The 19,083-nt window shown below is 41.9% G+C and overlaps 1 protein-coding gene and 1 long non-coding RNA gene across 3 annotated transcripts in view; one reads left to right on the top strand and one right to left on the bottom strand.

The window, feature by feature from the left end:
• Window positions 1-19,083, bottom strand: part of STS (steroid sulfatase) — a 1,924,780-nt gene that overhangs the window by 1,544,929 nt on the left and 360,768 nt on the right. The window lies entirely within an intron of this gene.
• Window positions 6,670-19,083, top strand: part of LOC144773120 (uncharacterized) — a 32,602-nt gene continuing 20,188 nt past the window's right edge. The window contains exons 1-2 of the long non-coding RNA XR_013599924.1: window positions 6,670-6,821; window positions 17,174-17,281. This is a non-coding gene — a long non-coding RNA (uncharacterized LOC144773120). The remainder of the gene's footprint in view (window positions 6,822-17,173; window positions 17,282-19,083) is intronic.

Raw genomic sequence — 19,083 nt, 5'->3', positions numbered from 1 at the left:
GGAGACTGGAAGGCAGGAAACAAGGTTTTTATTCGCTCCGGAGGAGAACACAACGAAAACGGACAGAAGGTATCGTTCTGAGGTGCTCTAACTGCATCCCGGAGGCCTGGCCTCTTATACACAAGTTTATCTCTTTATTACATGTAACACATTCTCGTTGATACTTTGATGTACGGAAAGACATCCTCAGAATCCCCCCTTCCCAGCCCGTTCCCATGCAAGGCTACAGTGGAAGTCCCCGCCCCGTTCACAACAGGTGATGATCATTGCGCAGCTGGGTATTCCGCCGATTCACGGAGTGTGCGGGTTTCGATCGGATCTCGTGGGATGGGGGGGGGGGGCTTTGATCATCTCGGGGGTCCTTTGAGGAGGGAAGCTTCCTATTGTATGGGGAGGGGCAAGAGATTGGTATCGGCAGAGCTAGGTGTCGGCCTGGGAACGGGGAAGACAAACGGGCACACGGGGAAAAGGGGTTTGCATCAAAAGGGCCGGAGGTCATGACGGGGAAGCAGGGAGGTGTCGCGCTGGGAACAGGATGAGGGCCTGGGGCAGAGCAGCGCCGAAGAGGGGTTTATGACTCAAGGCAGGTGCAAGCAGGGGGGGGTTGCCAGCGAAGTTAGGAGAGAGAGAGAGAGACGCGCTGGCTCTCGGCGAGAGCAGGGAAGCCATGGTGTCCAAAATGGCGGCTGTTTTACGCGCACAAAAGGTTTAAGGAGAGCAAGAGGGCGCCGATAATGTTGACGGTTTTCAGCCTAACTTTTAACATCACCCTGATAGGAATTGTGGTTGCTGCTTCAGTAGATTTTCACCTCCCTCAACCAGTAAGCCAATTTCTTACAATCTTCACTCTTCACTAGCACCTTTTAATGAATTATGCTGTCCTTGACTAGGCAGTACCTGGTCTGCTGTGACAATGCTTGGCGCAGCCACACCAGACCTTCATAAATTAAGTATTGATTTATTAGATAATAGTAACATCGTTAATTTACAACTCTTGTTATGAGAAGAACTGGAATTGTGCATTAGGTAAAACAGTTATTGATATAATAGGTTTGATAACAATTTGAGACAGTAAATTCATCACTAGCCATAGAAAGTATTTGCATATTTTGTCCCCGAAAGTGCATGCATCTATGGCCAAGGCACAATGTTCATTATGCATCAGTATGTGTCGCAACGGTTCTAGTGTGTTAATGTCTCACAAGACTATGTGCGCCATTTCTTTTAGGTAATATCACTGTGTCCTACGCCACATGCACATCATTTGTCTCGTACATCATGGCCCTCTGCAACAACAAAAGTTCAAGCATCAATGGCCTGCCCACAGAATATGCATAAGTGGAAAAAACTGTGACAGTTTCAATAGCCCCAGATGACGCATGCATCCCTCGTTCCTTCTGTATATGCATGGTTATCCCCATACAGTCTATGCATCGGCTGCGTGCCCGAACAAAGGTATGGAAGTTTTGCCCCCACTTGATATATTCGTAACATGATGGCCCATGTAAACAACACCAAATAATGGCATATTACTACAAAAGACACTGCATTATATGCTTTAAAATCTCAATAAATACATCACTGTGTTGAACAAAAAATTCAGACACAGAACCCTCGTCCCCAGGGCTACCATCCCTTCTCATTGTCATTAATGGGGGGCTTGTCACCGCCCTCCCGCCACCAAAACTAATGCACTTGGATACGGCCCTCTTCCATGAATGCCATCAACCACACCTAGGGCCAGATGTAGGTAATCCCATATTACCGATTCTTAAATACCGAATCATACCGATTCGGTATTTAAGAACTGGCAATCGGGATGTAGGTAATTTTACCGATTTAAGTGCCGAATCGGTATGATTCGGTAATTACTGAATCGTTATTTACTGATTCGGTAATTGCCATTCATTCCTGGGGGCCTGGAGGCCCATAGGAATGAATGGCAATTACTGAATCGGTAAATACCGAATCGGTAATTGGGGGAAACATTGAAGGGTGGCAGGGTGTCACTTTGACACCCTGTTGCACCCCTCAATTGTGCATGGGTGCACATGTTGCAGACATACATGCCCTTAGGGCATGTATGTCTGCAACATGGCACTGTTTAAAAAGCAAAATAAATGCTTTTTAAAGGGTTTTCATTATTTACCACCAACTTCTAGTTGGTGATAAATTAGGAATTCTTAAACCCCTGTAGCACTGATTACAGTCCTACCTACATGTCAAAATACAGATTTGGTAATTATACCGATTCGGTAAAAAATTTAACCGATTCGGTAAAAATACTGAATCTGTATTTTAACATGCCCCTACATCCCAAACTCCAAATACCGGTCGGTAACGGCCGAAATCGGCCGTTACCGACCGGTATTTGCCTTCCTACATCTGGCCCTTAATCTTTACATTGATACACAGTGTGGTCAACAAACCACTAAGAATGCGCTCCTTTCATGTGAAACAAAAGAGTTTCTTCACTCACTCATTCATATTATTTGTGCTATCTTTCCATTCCATAAAATCATGAAACTGTATCCAATATATTCGTTAGTTACATGTATTCTTTTATTATTTAATTTCTTCTTATTGAAAGTACGTTAGTATTGCCAGAAATTCATTGCATTCATGAATATTCAGAGGTTTATGTTATGCCCAATGCATTTCTGTTTAATGTTTTAGTATTTCGCCATATCATCATATAAATTCTAACACATGTGGAATGTTGTTTGTTATTTTATCATATGTTCCCATATTTCATTATAATTGATATATTTAGCTTTATCACGTAATCAGCATGACTTTTACGTAATTTGGAACTTTGTTCCCATTGTTTTTCATAATTCCCAACAACTTTATTATCCCCCTTCATGCGAGTTCCACTACAATAGACATGTGATCGGAACTTCGTCCAATCACTGAACACGGTTTTAGTTACCATGGCTACTGCCCGATTCAGCATGTTGTGATTATTCCCCTTTTTTTGTAATATTTTCTTTCTTTGTTTATATCACTTTGGTTCCTATTTAGGGACTTATTCTTCACCGCATTTTGTATTTAATCGCTCCGTCATTTTTTACGAACCTCCGATGTGGTACCACGTGACCGCTGTCTGATATTAAAAGCCTTACCATTGGCTTCGTGCTTACTCACGTGATCCCGAACCCGGATTCGAACTAACAGATCTCACAGTCGCAAGTAAGTTTGCTTCCTAGCACTCATATCCATTTCTTAAACTCCCGTACTGCAAATTATCCCTCGTCACAATTTATTTTGCCTCATAAGTCGGACAGCTAACAATGCTCGATATTCACGTTCTGATGTAGTATCCATGACTCGTTTTTTAACTCCATGCCATTTCGATTTAATTTAGCTACCTCTTTTACTGGCCAGTTTGATTGAGATTTTATTTCAGCATTGAATGCATAATAAGCCTTTTCAGTCTCATAAAACGTCCTTGTAAACAAGATTATACTACCATGCTGAAATACTTATGTCTTTCGCTTAATTATGTAACATGTATGTACTTGTTCTCCACTGGATGCTAAGGTCCTGTATGTTTTCTTATTATTTTTTTGACAGGCCCCTTATGAAGGGTTAGTCCTCTTTAACCCGAAATGCATTGGGCATAACATAAACCTCTGAATATTCATGAATGCAATGAATTTCTGGCAATACTAACGAACTTTCAATAAGAAGAAATGAAATAATAAAAGAATACATGTAACTAACGAATATATTGGATACAGTTTCATGATTTTACGGAATGGAAAGATACCACAAATAATATGAATGAGTGAGTGAAGAAACTCTTTTGTTTCATATGAAAGGAGCGCATTCTTAGTGGTTTGTTGACCACATTGTGTATCAATCATTGAGAAGGCACTGCTAGACACAGTGCGACAAGGATAGAGCCACCAAGAATTGAATTCAACCAATCGTAAAAGTCAGGTGTGCACGAAGACAACATTGTTTTGATTTATTAATTCTCCAGTCTTATCGATCTTCTGGTGCACCCAACAATATGAATATGCAATTCGACGACATTGCGCAGATTACTACTAAACAAGCTGAACTCTTAGCATTCTCACCAGAATCAGCTCAAGAAATATATGAACTCATCCAGGAGACCAGAGCATTCAGTCCTAATGTTTCAACAACAGCTCAATTGATAAGGCAATTTGAATTTTTAAGCAGGAAGGAAATTAATCAAAGGCTGCATGCCACAACATTAATTCACTATCATAAAAACAAAAGGATACCAAGGGGGCTAAGAATCGCCCTAAAACCAATGCTGTGTAAGAACAACAAATCGTTTGTAGAAAAATGGTACCAGATCCTCAACAAATGTTCTCTCGATTTAATTTTGTTAATCATACAAGAATTATCAAAAGTTTTGAAAGAAATTGAAGCTGACCTAGAAAGCATGAAAAAGGAAATTGACAAACTTCCGGACCTACAAACAATTCTACAGGATGTGAACGCTAAACTGGACAAATACGCTAAAGAAGTGAATGACCGTAAAGTTAGAAAATACCAAAGAGACACAATAGACTATAAGTATGATGAAGTATACACTTGGGTAGAGATTTACAATCAAAAGAAATGGCAACAACCTAAACCTATATCATCTGCAACTTCATCGCAAGAAAGTGTAGTCTCAGAATCAGACATTGCTCAATCTAGACAACCAATTGAGAAACCACAACAACCCGGGACATCTAAGAAACAGGCTTTTTTAGATGTAAGCCCGGCGGTCAATGCACCACCTACCATCGCCACAGGAGGGGCAGAAGAAACGGACGAAGAAATAGCAAAAAGAACCAGGAGTCAAAAAACAACGAAAACAAATTAGTGATCAACAACTCTTCGAAAGTCATGACAAAAGCATAAACAGCAGTATTAAATAAAGGAACTTCTTTTGTCTCCACATACCATACTAACTTGGCAGAGACAGAAATTGCTTTATTCAAATTCTTCAGAACACTCAAACTAAAGTATTTCTTTAAAGATACACTGACCGTTACAACATCTACCATTAGATCATTTAAACCTAAAAGTTCATTTCGTGCACCATACTCTCACAAGACTATCGAAGCATTTGAAAGATCAGTCATTGCAGACATACAAAAAATCAATTTCAATAAATCCAATAAAATGAATTTATCAAAAACTGAATGGAGCACCTTGAAAAATGTATCTAAGGATCGAGATCTAACCTTCCAAAGAGCCGACAAGGGAGGAGCTCTCATAATAATGGACACCACCTTCTATGAAAACAGTGTTGATGAACATGTTAAAGATGAGAACATTTATATACCATTAGATTCAGATCCCACAGAGGAATATCCAAAAATTCTGACATCAATCCTTGAACATGCTCTGACCATGAAATGGATAGATGAAAAAACTTACAAATTCCTGGAAACGAAATATCCACGACGACCTAAATTGTATATGTTGCCAAAGATACATAAAAATCCTTTGAAACCACCCTTTAGACCCATTGTGTCAGCTTGTGGGTCAATATCTGAAAGTATTGGTAAATATGTTGACTGTTACTTACAGCCCATTGTTCAAAAAAGTTAAACCTACATAAAAGACACCACAGCATTTCTCAATTTACTCAGAACTATTCAACTTGAAGACAATATAAAGTATTGGCTGTGTACAGTGGACGTTGTATCTCTTTACACCTCAATTCCGCACAATGAAGGCCTAGACGCTCTGGAATGGAACCTATTAACATGTGATTCCAAAAACGTCATCTATGCGATTAAATGCCCGTGTGGCAAGACATACGTAGGTCAAACTGAACGTAAAGTTAAAGTTAGAATGACTGAGCACAAGAGCAATATACGCAATATGAACAACAAGTCCACTATAGTCATGCATTGGCTGGAAGCTAACCACCAAATCTCACAATTAAGATTCACCATACTTGAGATACTCCCACAACGCTGCGACATGGATCCAGTAAAACAACGACTACAGGCTGAATTCTTCTGGATTAAAAAACTACATTCTCTTCAGCCTATTGGAATGAATGACAGAATTGAACTAACATGTTTTCTATGAATAATACTGATTGTTTCACAGCCAAGGGACAATGGCCCTTCCTTCCCCCTGCATTAATTTAGACTGAATAATTCTACAGGCAACCCAGCCAGTGTATAGACTTTTCTTTGAGTCTTACCATTTAATTTCACTTCATGGTACTATACATTCATCTTCATTTGTTAGTATTATAGACGATTGGTTTATATCATATACTGTTTTTGCACTGTATTATCAACCCTTTAATGTTTTAGTATTTTGCCATATCATCATGTAAATTCTAACACATGAGGAATGTTGTTTGTTATTTTATCATATGTTCCCATATTTCATTATAATTGATATATTTAGCTTTATCACGTAATCAGCATGACTTTTACGTAATTTGGAACTTTGTTCCCATTGTTTTTCATAATTCCCAACAACTTTATTATCCCCCTTCATGCGAGTTCCACTACAATAGACATGTGATCGGAACTTCGTCCAATCACTGAACACGGTTTTAGTTACCATGGCTACTGCCCGATTCAGCATGTTGTGATTATTCCCCTTTTTTTGTAATATTTTCTTTCTTTGTTTATATCACTTTGGTTCCTATTTAGGGACTTATTCTTCACCGCATTTTGTATTTGATCGCTCCGTCATTTTTTACGAACCTCCGATGTGGTACCACGTGACCGCTCTCTGATATTAAAAGCCTTACCATTGGCTTCGTGCTTACTCACGTGATCCCGAACCCGGATTCGAACTAACAGATCTCACAGTCGCAAGTAAGTTTGCTTCCTAGCACTCGTGTCCGTTTCTTAAACTCCCATACTGCAAATTATCCCTCGTCACAATTTATTTCGCCTCATAAGTCGGACAGCTAGCAATGCTCGATATTCACGTTCTGATGTAGTATCCATGACTCGTTTTTTAACTCCATGCCATTTTGATTTCATTTAGCTACCTCTTTTACTGGCCGGCTTGATTGAGATTTTATTTCAGCATTGAATGCATAATTAGCCTTTTCAGTCTCATAAAACGTCCTTGTAAACAAGATTATACTACCATGCTGAAATACTTACGTCTTTCGCTTAATTATGTAACATGTATGTACTTGTTCTCCACTGGATGCTAAGGTCCGGTATGTTTTCTTATTATTTTGTGACAGGCCCCTGATGAAGGGTTAGTCCTCTTTAACCCGAAATGCATTGGGCATAACATAAACCTCTGAATATTCATGAATGCAATGAATTTCTGGCAATACTAACGAACTTTCAATAAGAAGAAATGAAATAATAAAAGAATACATGTAACTAACGAATATATTGGATACAGTTTCATGATTTTATGGAATGGAAATATACCACAAATAATATGAATGAGTGAGTGAAGAAACTCTTTTGTTTCATATGAAAGGAGCGCATTCTTAGTGGTTTGTTGACCACATTGTGTATCAATCATTGAGATGGCACTGCTAGACACAGTGCGACAAGGATAGCGCCACCAAGAATTATATTCAACCAATCGTAAAAGTCAGGTGTGCACGAATACAACATTGTTTTGATTCCTTAATCTTTACATCTCAGCCGTAAAGAATGAGGGGCTTGAGGCATGAAAGGGTTTTTACTTTATTGTTGTCTATGGGGAAATCCGCTGCTATACAATGGCCCCGATTCCCAAATCCACTGCAGGTTTTAAAACAACACAAAATACACGTTTTATTGAACCATTTACCTACCCTCCAGTTCAATATATGTGAGCTCTTTAATGACTGTGTGAATGAAACTGACTAGTGCAATTTGCCTTCATATCTCCTTTCATTATTCATTACCAATGTATTATGTAGCATTAAACATTCTTAGCATTAGTTATCCATTAGTAGAAATTGAAATGAGCTGACAGACACGCACAAGTTTATTACAAGGTTATTCGGTGAATGCGAATATAAAATGCACAGCTTTTACATCGTCATACAAGAAAATACATTAAGGACAGAGCTGTGATCAGAGGTAAAAAGTCAAATCCGTGGTGCATAGAAGGAACACACAACATGTATGGAATGGCGGGATTTGTGAAGGGCTGTTGTACAAATACAAAATTGTTATGATTTCTGGAAATGGACCTGAGTTTGATAACAGACCACCGCCATGCTCGTTTGCAGACAATTCATGTGCTGACACTAAGGGGCCATCGAGGCTTTAAACAGCACGTTTTAACAGCCCCGGCCCGTGGAGGGTGTTTCGGTGGGGCAGAGAGGCGGGGTTGGGTAGGGGCAGGGTGGGGGGTGCTAAAAACCGCAGTATGGATAATTGAAGGTAAGTAAACAATTTAATTAATAAGACGAATTTCTTAGTGCGCCCTGCATCACAAAATGTGATGCAGGGTGCGCTACGAATTTAGTTTTATTTATTACATTTTTTACTTCCTTTCAATTATCCACACTCCGGTTTTTAGCATCCCCCACCCTGCCCCTCCCCCGCCCCTCCGCCCCACTGAAACTCCCTCCACGGGCCGTGGCTGCGTTTTAACATAAATCAACTGACTATGCCGACAGAAAGACAGGACACAAACAAAGATGAACAGTGCTAGGTTGGTTTGTCGAAAGAGTAAGTGAGGGAGTACATTTCATAAGTTAAGAATATGTCCCAAAAAAAATGTCAAAAAGGAGACTGCCCTAATATTTAATGTCCCACAATAAATTAACAAAATAAGGAAAGTCAGCACAACAAATATTTTGGATTGCCATTGACGTCATTGGGAAATATTTGTTGGAAAAAATACATAAGGTTTGGATTAGGATAATGGTAGATATTAGAGTATGGATTAGATTTAGGGTTAAGCCAGCATAACAAATATTTTGGGTTGCCATTGAACACAATGGGAAAGATTTGTTATAAAGATAATCTAAGATATGAGGTAGGATAAGGGTAGATATTAGGGTATGGATTACATTTAGGGTTGGTTTAAGGATTGACTTTAGGTTAGAGGTTACTGCAAGGGTAGGATAAATGCAATGCTAGAAAAAATAAGGGCCAGGAATAGCTTTAGGAATGGGGTAGTAGATATGCAATACGACAATGTGAGGGGTGGTTATAACTCACCCAATCCTCTTAGGTACTCCGGTTTTAAGGAAAATTCCATAAGTAATAATAAAAAGGAAATTGATAGATAAAAGCAAGAGATGTTTGGTAGGTAATGGGATAGGGCAATGGATTTGAAAGGGACAGTGCTAACTTGGGAGAGGAGTTGGCCTAGCGGCTAGGGCGGTCAACCTCGATTCTGGGAAACTGAGTTTGTGTCTCGGCAATGATGCTAAAAATCCTGTGATTCTGGGCAAATCACTTAATCTCCCTGTGCCTAACAAAAAATATTGTGTCCTCATGTAATGCAACTGGTGCAATGTAAAGCACTCTGATACCTGATTCTGGCCAAAATAGGATTAGTCTAAAGATACAGCGAATAACAAATACGAGACCTGGTAGTTTAGGGAAAGGGAAAAGATTGTGGCTAGGGTTGGACAAAATCATGGCCCTAGTGGAGGTGGTTGTAACAGGGGGTTTGTTGTCAAAGTAATAAAACATTAATTAAAACAATTTTGTGGTGGATTAATTACTATAAATAGTGATGGGATTTATGAAGCTAAATCAGTTTTAGTGGTTACTCAGTCAGCATATGTATGGGGCTACGCAACTCCAAATATGATCCAGATCGAAGAAAATAGATTTATTCATGGTCACCTAAGAGTGTCAATTTTCTCATGTAGTTGGTAAATCATGAAGTTGGCTTCTGTACATTACTGACATAGTGAATTGGGTTCCCTTCCCTCTGTGGATAACTCTGGCTTTAGGTTTAAATGTTTCAATTGAAAGTATGGACAGAACACTACATAATTTTCATGAAGTACAACACAAATTATGCCCTTGGACAGGAAATCAGTGCATTGTGACCACAGGTAATTAAAAGAGCAATTTTAGCACATAACGAAAATCACTTCACTTAGACTCCTCAGGGTAACTAAGGTCCGGCTGAGCAGGTGGATGATTATGAGAGGAGAGGTGAAGCCTCATTAAGTACAGATGCCAAAATGTCAGAAAAACACAGATGTAACAAAACAGTGGAAGACTAAACTAACTGCTAAAGGTGTGATTGTTAGACTTGGCACCATTGGCGTGAGTCTCCCTTCCACTTTTTTGCTGTTGCCTCATCTGTTTTTGCTGGTGTAGATGCTTTGGCCACTTTGCCACTGCTGTTCAGTGCCAAAGTGCAAGTGCTCCCTATTGTAAATTGTTGTATGGATTAGTGATTCCACGATTGGTTATTTGATTTACTTGTCAGGCCCTAGTACAGTGCACCATGTGTGCCCAGGGCCTGTAAATCAAATGGTGCTGGTGGGTTTGCAGCACTGACTATGCCACCCACAAAAGCAGCTTGTAAAATGTGGCTCAGGCTTGCCATTGCAAAGATTGTGTGCAGTCTGGGACTGCCATGTCGACTTGGCAAGTGCACACACTTGCCAGTCCCTAAAACCTTCCCTTTTATGCATGTTAGCCACCCCAAAGGTAGGCCCAAGGTACCCCTGTGGGCAGAGTGCATTGTATGTGAAAGGTAGGACATGCCCTGTTGTGTGTGGCATGTCCTGATAGTGAATTACAGCCAATTTTGTTTTTCACTATTACAAGGCTATATATTCCCGTAGGCCAGAATGGGCAAGTTGATTATAACATCTTATAAACATAACTGACCCAGGAAACAAGATGGGAAAATAAAGTTTAGTATGCCTGAACTCAGAATGTTAAAGTGCATCTTTTAGTGTGGGTGATTTTAACATCCTGTGTTTTAAATTACCACTTTTAGAAAGTAGGCATTTTCTTGCCTAACCATCCAGTATGCCCCTACTAGGTTTGTGTATTGCATGTCCGGCTTGTGAGTGACAGGAGCTGGGAGAGGGTTGCGGCTCCAGCAGTCTGATGAGTCAGGGCTGGCTGAATAGAACTTGGGTTGAATTTAGAGTAGGGGGGAGATTTCCTTTCACCTGCCTGGGCCAGGTCTGCTTTCAACAATGCTGTCACCACCTCCTGCCAGGAAGCTGCACCAGAGAGGACAGAACTGGTTTTGGCTGGGTACAGACACTCTCTGCCTTCAGAGACAAAGGATTTGTGTGTCTAAAGAGGAGTACCCAGACCCCAGAACTTTAGATCACTTCTTGGAAATCAAGAGCAGCCTTTGCCAAGGAGATCAATCGGAGAAGCTGAAGGAAGATTACTGCCCCTGTGCTGTTTGCTGTTTGGGGTTGGCTTGCAGTGGTTACTTGTTGCCAAGGAAAGGAGAAAAGGACTTTGCTGTTTGCTTTGTCATCTTGAGGAAGATCTCCAAGAGTTTGAAATTGAGCTTGCCTCCTGTGTGCAGTCTCAGGGATACAAAGACTTCACCCCCAGCTCCCCTGAATCCCCTTGCTCGAAATTCCAACCTGCAAAGAGGTGCCTGCTGCTGTTTAGGACCTCTAGAGACTGTTTGTTGTTGGGAGCTGGAAGATTGACGCAACGAGGAAGAAGTGTGTCGCATCCGCACCGATTCCCGACGCATCGCCGAGTCACGGAGAAGACGTGTGGCGCATCTGCACCTGGTCCCGATGCAAAGTCGAGCCCCAGAGAAGAAGTGCGCTGCATACACACAAGGTTCCCAACGCAGCGATGAGAAGATCGTCGCTGTACCTGCAGTGCGGCTGCAAACGTTCATGCATAGACCGGATCGTCGCATCGCATCAAGCCGCCAATTTGTTGCACGCACCGGATCGTAGCCAAGCATCAAGGCGCCATCTTGTCGCATCGTAACAGGAATGCAGTAAGAAACTGACGCAGCCCCTCCTCTCCGTTAAGGAACAGACACATCACCTCTCTTGCGCTGCAGTAAGGAACAGGTGTGCCACCTCCCCAGAAGCAAGGAACTGACGCATCGCCTTCCCTGCGACCCTTTTGTGTGTTTTGCGTGACGCATCTAAGGTACTTTGTTGGAAAAGTGTCGCATTTACAACTTGCATTGAACTGAACTATCTCTACCATTCAAGAGCCTATTTTTTAATACTGTATTGTGGATTTTTGCCATTTGGTCTTTCTTACATAAATAATAATTATTTTTCTAAACTGGTATGGTGTCCATTTGTAGTGTTTTCACTGTGTTACTGTATGTGTTCACAAATGCTTTACACACTGCCTCTGGGATAAGCCTGTCTGCTCGTGCCAAAATACCAAGGGGGTGAGCAGAGGTTTTTTTAGTAGTGTATCCCCCTTTCCCTGACTAGAAGCAAGGGTCCCTTTTTAGACAAAAGTGCAAACCATTGCCAACTAGAGACCTGATTTCTAACAGTGGTCTGTCCCCACCATTAACTTATCAGAAATAAAAAAAACTAGCAGTCGATTGGAGTTGTTCTGGACAGACATCACAAGAACTGAGACTCACTTAAGAGCACAGCTACAGTCCAGGCACCAATCCATTCAAATACTTCAACAAATCTAAAGTAATACAACTAAAAAACGGTACTATGCCCAGCAATGTAGCTCTTAATCAAGCTGGATTCCAACTGCCTTATTTAACCAATGAGATAACTGTTCTATTTTAATCTGATCGATATCTTTTAAAAGTTGCTGAGTGGTGCAGCTCAACAGTGGGGAAATCTGTATTGGTTCAGGACAAGACTTTTCCTCACCTCCATCATTTAAATGGTCCTGATCATGGTGGCATGCAATTCCACCAAATGTGTTTGTTCTCTAGTTTGTGTGCCAGCCTCATAGTTTGAACCACTGTAACTGGTTTGATGGGTCAGCCACCAGTATCTCTTTGTCAGAACCTATTTGGGTGGGGGGTGCCACTGGTGTCCCGTAGTCTGTCCAACTGTGGCTCTGACAACTGGGCCAAATACAACCATTTCCACACATACCTCTCAGGGTGATGAGGGCAAGTACTCACTGGCAGCTAAAGGAGATGATGTAGAGAGGGCAAAGCTCAGATATCAGAACACATACCAGTCAGGGCAGAAGGGAAATACCTGCCTATGGAAAAATAGGTGGCCTCTAAGGAGGTCCAAATCTATCTATGACAGCCTCAAACCACAAAGAGATCTCAGGACAAGTAAATAGAAAAATAGAAATATAGATATTTTATTATTTCTCAGAACATAGGTTTTTTTAAAAATTCATACATATAGTCAGTACATGATTGATGACTGTTCAATGAAAAAGATAAAACAGTAACAATACTCATAAGAATAGTAGTATCCTCACCATAGCCCACACAACAAACCACTCTCATATCAACAAACATACACATGCATTCTTCACGCATCAACAATGATGAACCCAATACATTTGCAAATCACTCCGCTGACATGTTATGATCAAAGATCAATTGGGGGCAGTTGGAATGTTCTCCCCAGTGGTAGGGTTGTTCTTCAGGTGGTGTGAACGCCAACGCGCGTTTCGGTGTGACGCCCCGGTTGGGGCTACACCTTCATCAGGGCAGGAGTGGAAGGGGGGGCACAGGGAGGAAAAAACTTCTCTCTAAGAAAGCCGTCCCAGGCGGTCGGCTCACAGTTCGGGCAGGTCTCAAAAAAGATCAAAACCCGCTACGGGATAATGTAGAGCTAGGGCCAAAGGAGCTCTGAGAGTCCGTACTCTTTGCTTTATTCAACAACAGCTCGCTATTAAAGGTGCTTGGTAATTCCGGAGCATGGATATATGTTTGCGTAGTAATGACGTGTCAAAACAAGCAACCGGTAAGGAATCAGACAATCCCGCTGGAATACTCAAGGTTCCCCGCCGATGGCGTACTCAGGTTCCTCGGGCTGGGGCCAGGGAAAGAGAGATCAGAACACATACCAAACATAATACCATGATGCCCAGTTACATTTTTATTTTTATTAAAAAGAAAGCACTTTTGATTTCAAAGCAAAACTAAATACTACACATTCTGTTGCCATATCATACAGGCTTATCAAGAATTACACTAAGAGTGAGGCACAGTAATCCTTCTTTCGTTTCATTAACCATGCTCTCTCCCCCTGTGGTTGAGATTCAACTATTACTCTGTACTATGCACATAGGTAAAGATTAGCAAAGGTGTCAATAGGTCAAACGTTCTCACACATTAAATTAGGCAACTTAGTACACTGTCACTGGTGGCTCACCCGTGCCTCAGTCTTTCTCATCCCCAGGTGCAGCTAACCCCCACAATTACCTGTTGCTGCTATGTGGCTGCTGGAGCTGTATGTTCAGTGAAGATCGATTTCCTGTCCTTTCCTGGACAACTGTGTTGTAGAATAAAGCTACAGTGCACAGGACGAGCTGAGCAAATTTGACTCTAAGAAGCAGGTAATCACAGTAGCAAAAGTCATTAAAGGTGGTGGTCCTTTGAGTGTCATATGCAGTATTGCACTATGAATGTAAGCTTGCGGCCTCCCGGCCGAGTTCCCTTCACAACCGGGGCAGTTGCTGCCTTTGGGGTCATTTGATGATACAGTTATTAAATCACCTTCTCCTTGTCAGTGGCGGCAGCACCAGTCCCTCTGTTGATGGTGGGCTATTGGGCACCACGGAATCACTTGTTCAGGCAAAGTCTTATTCACAAATCTTAAAGAACTGTGAAGAGTGATTGAGGCAAGCATTCCACAGCAAGAGTCACTCTTATATCACCCTCTTGGGGTTGTCAGCTTCCTTTGGGTATCCCCTCACACAGAGATCATTGCTGACCTAGTCCTGGACAACCTGCCCTCCTTCAGGCCCAGACACACTCCCTCCCTCAAACAGTAGGCAAGTAGGCTTCTAGGTTCCTAGGTTCTTCTGGCAGATCTTCATCGATTTCAGAAGAAAAGTCCTGACTTCAGGTGATATCCTCTCACCTATGGGACAGTGGCTGCACTGGTTACACAGCAGCTTTTAAAATACTCTGTGGAGCACACCATTTCTTTGTCAATAAGAACCTAAGGCTGGAGCAAAATGGGGGGGTTTGGATCCCACTTTGTATATTTCTTCCAGACAGGGGGTAGGCATTTACTGTCTCATTCTTCAAAGCAAGTTTGGGTGGCCTTTTGAACATCCTTTCCAGATTGCTGTCCAGACAGAGGCTTTGTGAAAAAGTAATGCTTTTTGCAAAAAGAATCACTGGGCTCAAAGCAAGAGTACCTTCAACAGAGGTGCAAAAAAGTGTGAGATCTCCGCAACTGGCTATCATTACCTTCCTGACGCAGTAATCAGGGACAAAAAAAAGGACTGGCCATGCCTAGAAACATTCCCACCTTCTACAAAAAAAAATCACAGCCCTACCCCCCACCCCTACCACCTACCAAATGAAAGTGCTGAGGAAGAGTTAATTAGCAGTCCCTTGAAAACAAAGTCTTCATGACATTCTCAAAGGCATACTTGTCGCCATCCTCCTCACTTCATTGTCTTGGTCTTCACTCTCCAGTGATAGGAATGCAGGCAGTACACTTCCACACTTGGATGAAGCTAACCCTAATCTCCATGGTGTGCTATGCAGGCACCAGGAACATCTAAAATGTATCCCACTGACTTCAGTAATCAGACACACACACATGCACACTTTTACTACCATTCATGTGTCACTCGCTCACTATCCATGCGGTGAACAGCCTTTACAATGCGGGCATTACCATGCGCTACCATTACAACTAACCCTGGGCGAAGAACTACGCTCCGTTCGCGGAGCTTGCGGAGTTTTGGCAACTCCGCGTTCTACGGAGAACGCAAAGCTGTCGATTACTCCGCGATCCGGTGCGTAGCGTAGTTCTCGCGCGCTGAATAACATTATCGCGTGCGCCGGGGGTAAGTTCGCGCGATATTTGACGCGATCACGCACTTTGGAAATAAGGGAATGCAAGCGGGCGGGACAAACCTCTTGAGTAACTTAGCGCGCTAGCTATCTCGAGCATGCAGGCAGCGCCCCGAACACGCGCACCGCGCCCCCGAAGATGAAAAACGGCGCGCGAACGGGTCTAGCAAGCTACTACGCATGTCCGCGGAGCTACGCGAAGGTCGCGGAGTGCAACTGCGTCTTCGCGTAGCTCCGCGGAGTGCGGCTCCGCGAACTACGCCCAGGGTTAATTACAACGCTACTATTACAATGCAAGTCGTTACAACGACTTGCGCTGGAGGGAGCTGTTGGATAGGGAATAGTTTAATTTTCTATTCCAACACCTTCCCTACTGTAACGTGGGCTGGAGTTGGAATAGAAAATTTAACTATTCCACTATCCAGCGCAAGTCGTTGTAACGACTTGCGTTGTAAAAACAGCGTTGTAATGGCACGCGTGGTAAAAGCCTGCGTTGTAATGTCATACAACCCATGCTCTCTCAGACACACAGAAATAGATCTGGTAAAAATATAATCAAAGTACACTGCTACCACCACTTTACAAGATGCACTCAGGGTTGGTACAGTAGTCCATTGTCTTCTATGAGGGCATGCTTGTTGTGCCCTTCTAGGTCAAAGGACATGTACTTGACCTCACATTGTCAGGGTCAGGCCTAGGCCTCTGCGCTCACAGTAGATTAATGTGATGTCAGGGTTAAAAGAAAAGTTAAGATATAAGTTTCATATGCAGACAGGCACTCAGGGTAGGGTAAATATTATAATGAAGGGGATATTCCTCTCTCAACACTCTTCAAAGAATGTTTGTATTGCCATGTAAGTATCACTTCTTTATTGGAAAAACAATGCCTCCATCACCCGGAACCAGAAGTATTGTGCAGGATTTTCTAAAATGTCCATTTTATTCCAATAGTTTCAGTGATGTTACAGAATACCTTCAGAATTGTTTACAGCCCCCTTCATTTCTCATTTCACCCTCTTCATCGCCGTCTCCACTCCGGTAACTCTTTGATCAAGTTAGCCCATATCATGCTCTGACTCTACCTCTCAACCTTTTATATCAAGGTCTGATTTCATTAATGTGTGTGGTGACGTTCCAGATATATATTTTAGTGTTACATAAATTGAAAGTCAGGTTGTATGCTAATGTCTCTATTTGTGCATTGACAGCATGCTGCAAGTGCAGGGACTAGCAAGTAGTTCTGCCTGTTTACGTGATCTAGTTAATAATATGTCTGCTTAATTTCCATTTTTTTCAGAGACTTACATTTAACAAGTCAGAGTAGAAAATGTGCATTCTCTAATGCTCTTTTCGCAGGCTGCAAAAATGGGGCTACCAAGAGAGATGACCTCGTGACTTCCATTTGGTAAGAAGATGAAAAACAGTAGCAGCAGTCTTCTGTTTACTACTATGTTTTGGACAAGATGCATTGCTCATTATTCTGTGTAACATAACAGCTGCCCGCATGAAGTGACCCTCCTCGCTCTCCAGACCAGCATGTGTAGAAAAGTCATATACAACATACTGGTGCAGGAACAGAGTTAGTCACATGGACTGGTTCCTGGAGGGATACTGAAATACTATGATCCAGCTTCAGGTGTATTGGCACAATAAGGTTTTCAGGGATGCATTACATGTCTTATTATAAGGATTAATACAACCAAGCTGTCAGACAGCTAGTTATAACTTATAGTTTTAAACTAATAGGATATGAATGCATACCAGAACATAATTGGGGCTTTCCTGTCCTTTGACCTAATATTTAAAATAATTGCTGATCTGTTTACAATATCTTTAATCGTTATGAACAGGATTTGCAGACAAATAGTGTATAATAAACAAACCCAACATGTCATTAACTAACTACTGCGTGTGCCTACTGACAGGAAATAGGAGAAGCCCTATATACCACCTGCAGAAGACAGATCCAAGGACAGGTTTTGTCTGACACCCAACACTCTTTCTTCTTAAAACAAAATAGTCCTGAACATTTATATGCATAAATGTAAACATAAGAAGCATCCCTTCATATATTAAAGAGTTTAATACAAAGTTCTGATTAAATTATATAACATAGAAACACTTGACTAATAATGACACGGTCAGGAGAAAATGATCAACTAAAGTAAAACTGGATTCATGTTTGAAAAGCTCCACAAGAAATCGATGTTGAACATTTAATTACCGTGAAAATGTTGCAGGGAACAACGATTCTAAACAGTTACTGGTAATTTATTTACTTTGATTAGTAATCCAAAATTGCAGATAATTCAGTTCACAGAATTCCGCAATTTATGTCAACAAAGAAACGGCGATCACCTAGCCACGAGGGCCAGAGGAAATGATCCCAAAGCAATGGGTTTTTTCCCATTACCATGCCATCCTTTTTTTCGCCATTTAGTTCAAACAGCTAGTTGCCAACCACTTGTTCACCTGCTCCAGACAGATGGGCAGTTTCTCAGATGTTAAATTAATATTGGGTGACAAGGAAAGAACGATCTGGGTGTTGTCTGCGTATGACGCCATGGTAAGGACTGATGAGCAGATGGTGTCTGCTAGAGGGCGGACATACATGTTAACCGCATCAATGCGGCGGCTTTTCCCGCTGTACGCGGCAATTTTGAAATTACCGCGTTACATGACGAGCTCAGCTCGTCATGAGCGCACGGCAGGTTACGCTCATGATGAGCTGAGCTCGTCATCAGCCCCGAAGGGGTTAAAAAGGGTGGAGCTCAGAGATGAGCCCTGTGGCATTCCACATCTGAGCTGATGAACCTGCAACAGACAAGGCTGTTCCCTGAACTAAAACCTTCCATTGTCAAGGAACAAGGTCAGCCATTTTAACACCCTTCCAGTGATGCATAACGCCTCCAGCCTGTATCAAAGTATTGAGTTGGAGACTGTATCGAAGGGTGTGCTCAGATTGAGAAGAATGAGCGCAGCTGACCCTTTCTGACCTAGTGTCTTCTTGAAGTCCTCCAAGATCAGTAAGAGAGCCATCTCTGTGCTGCACCCGGGTCTGAAGCCTGTTTGCATCTGGTGAAGGAGATTATGAGTTTCCAAGAAATCGGTCAGATACCGTTTACCAGTGTTTTGAGAATCATACTAGCACCTGGGAGCAGTGAAATAGGTCTATAATTCTAAGACTTGTCACAGTTAATCATGGGC

The sequence above is a fragment of the Lissotriton helveticus genome, chromosome 8, assembly GCF_964261635.1.
Source record: "Lissotriton helveticus chromosome 8, aLisHel1.1, whole genome shotgun sequence".
NCBI classification, from domain to species: Eukaryota; Metazoa; Chordata; class Amphibia; order Caudata; family Salamandridae; genus Lissotriton; species Lissotriton helveticus.
The sequence above is the reverse complement of the archived record's forward strand: the minus strand, read 5'-3'. Positions and strand labels throughout refer to the sequence as shown.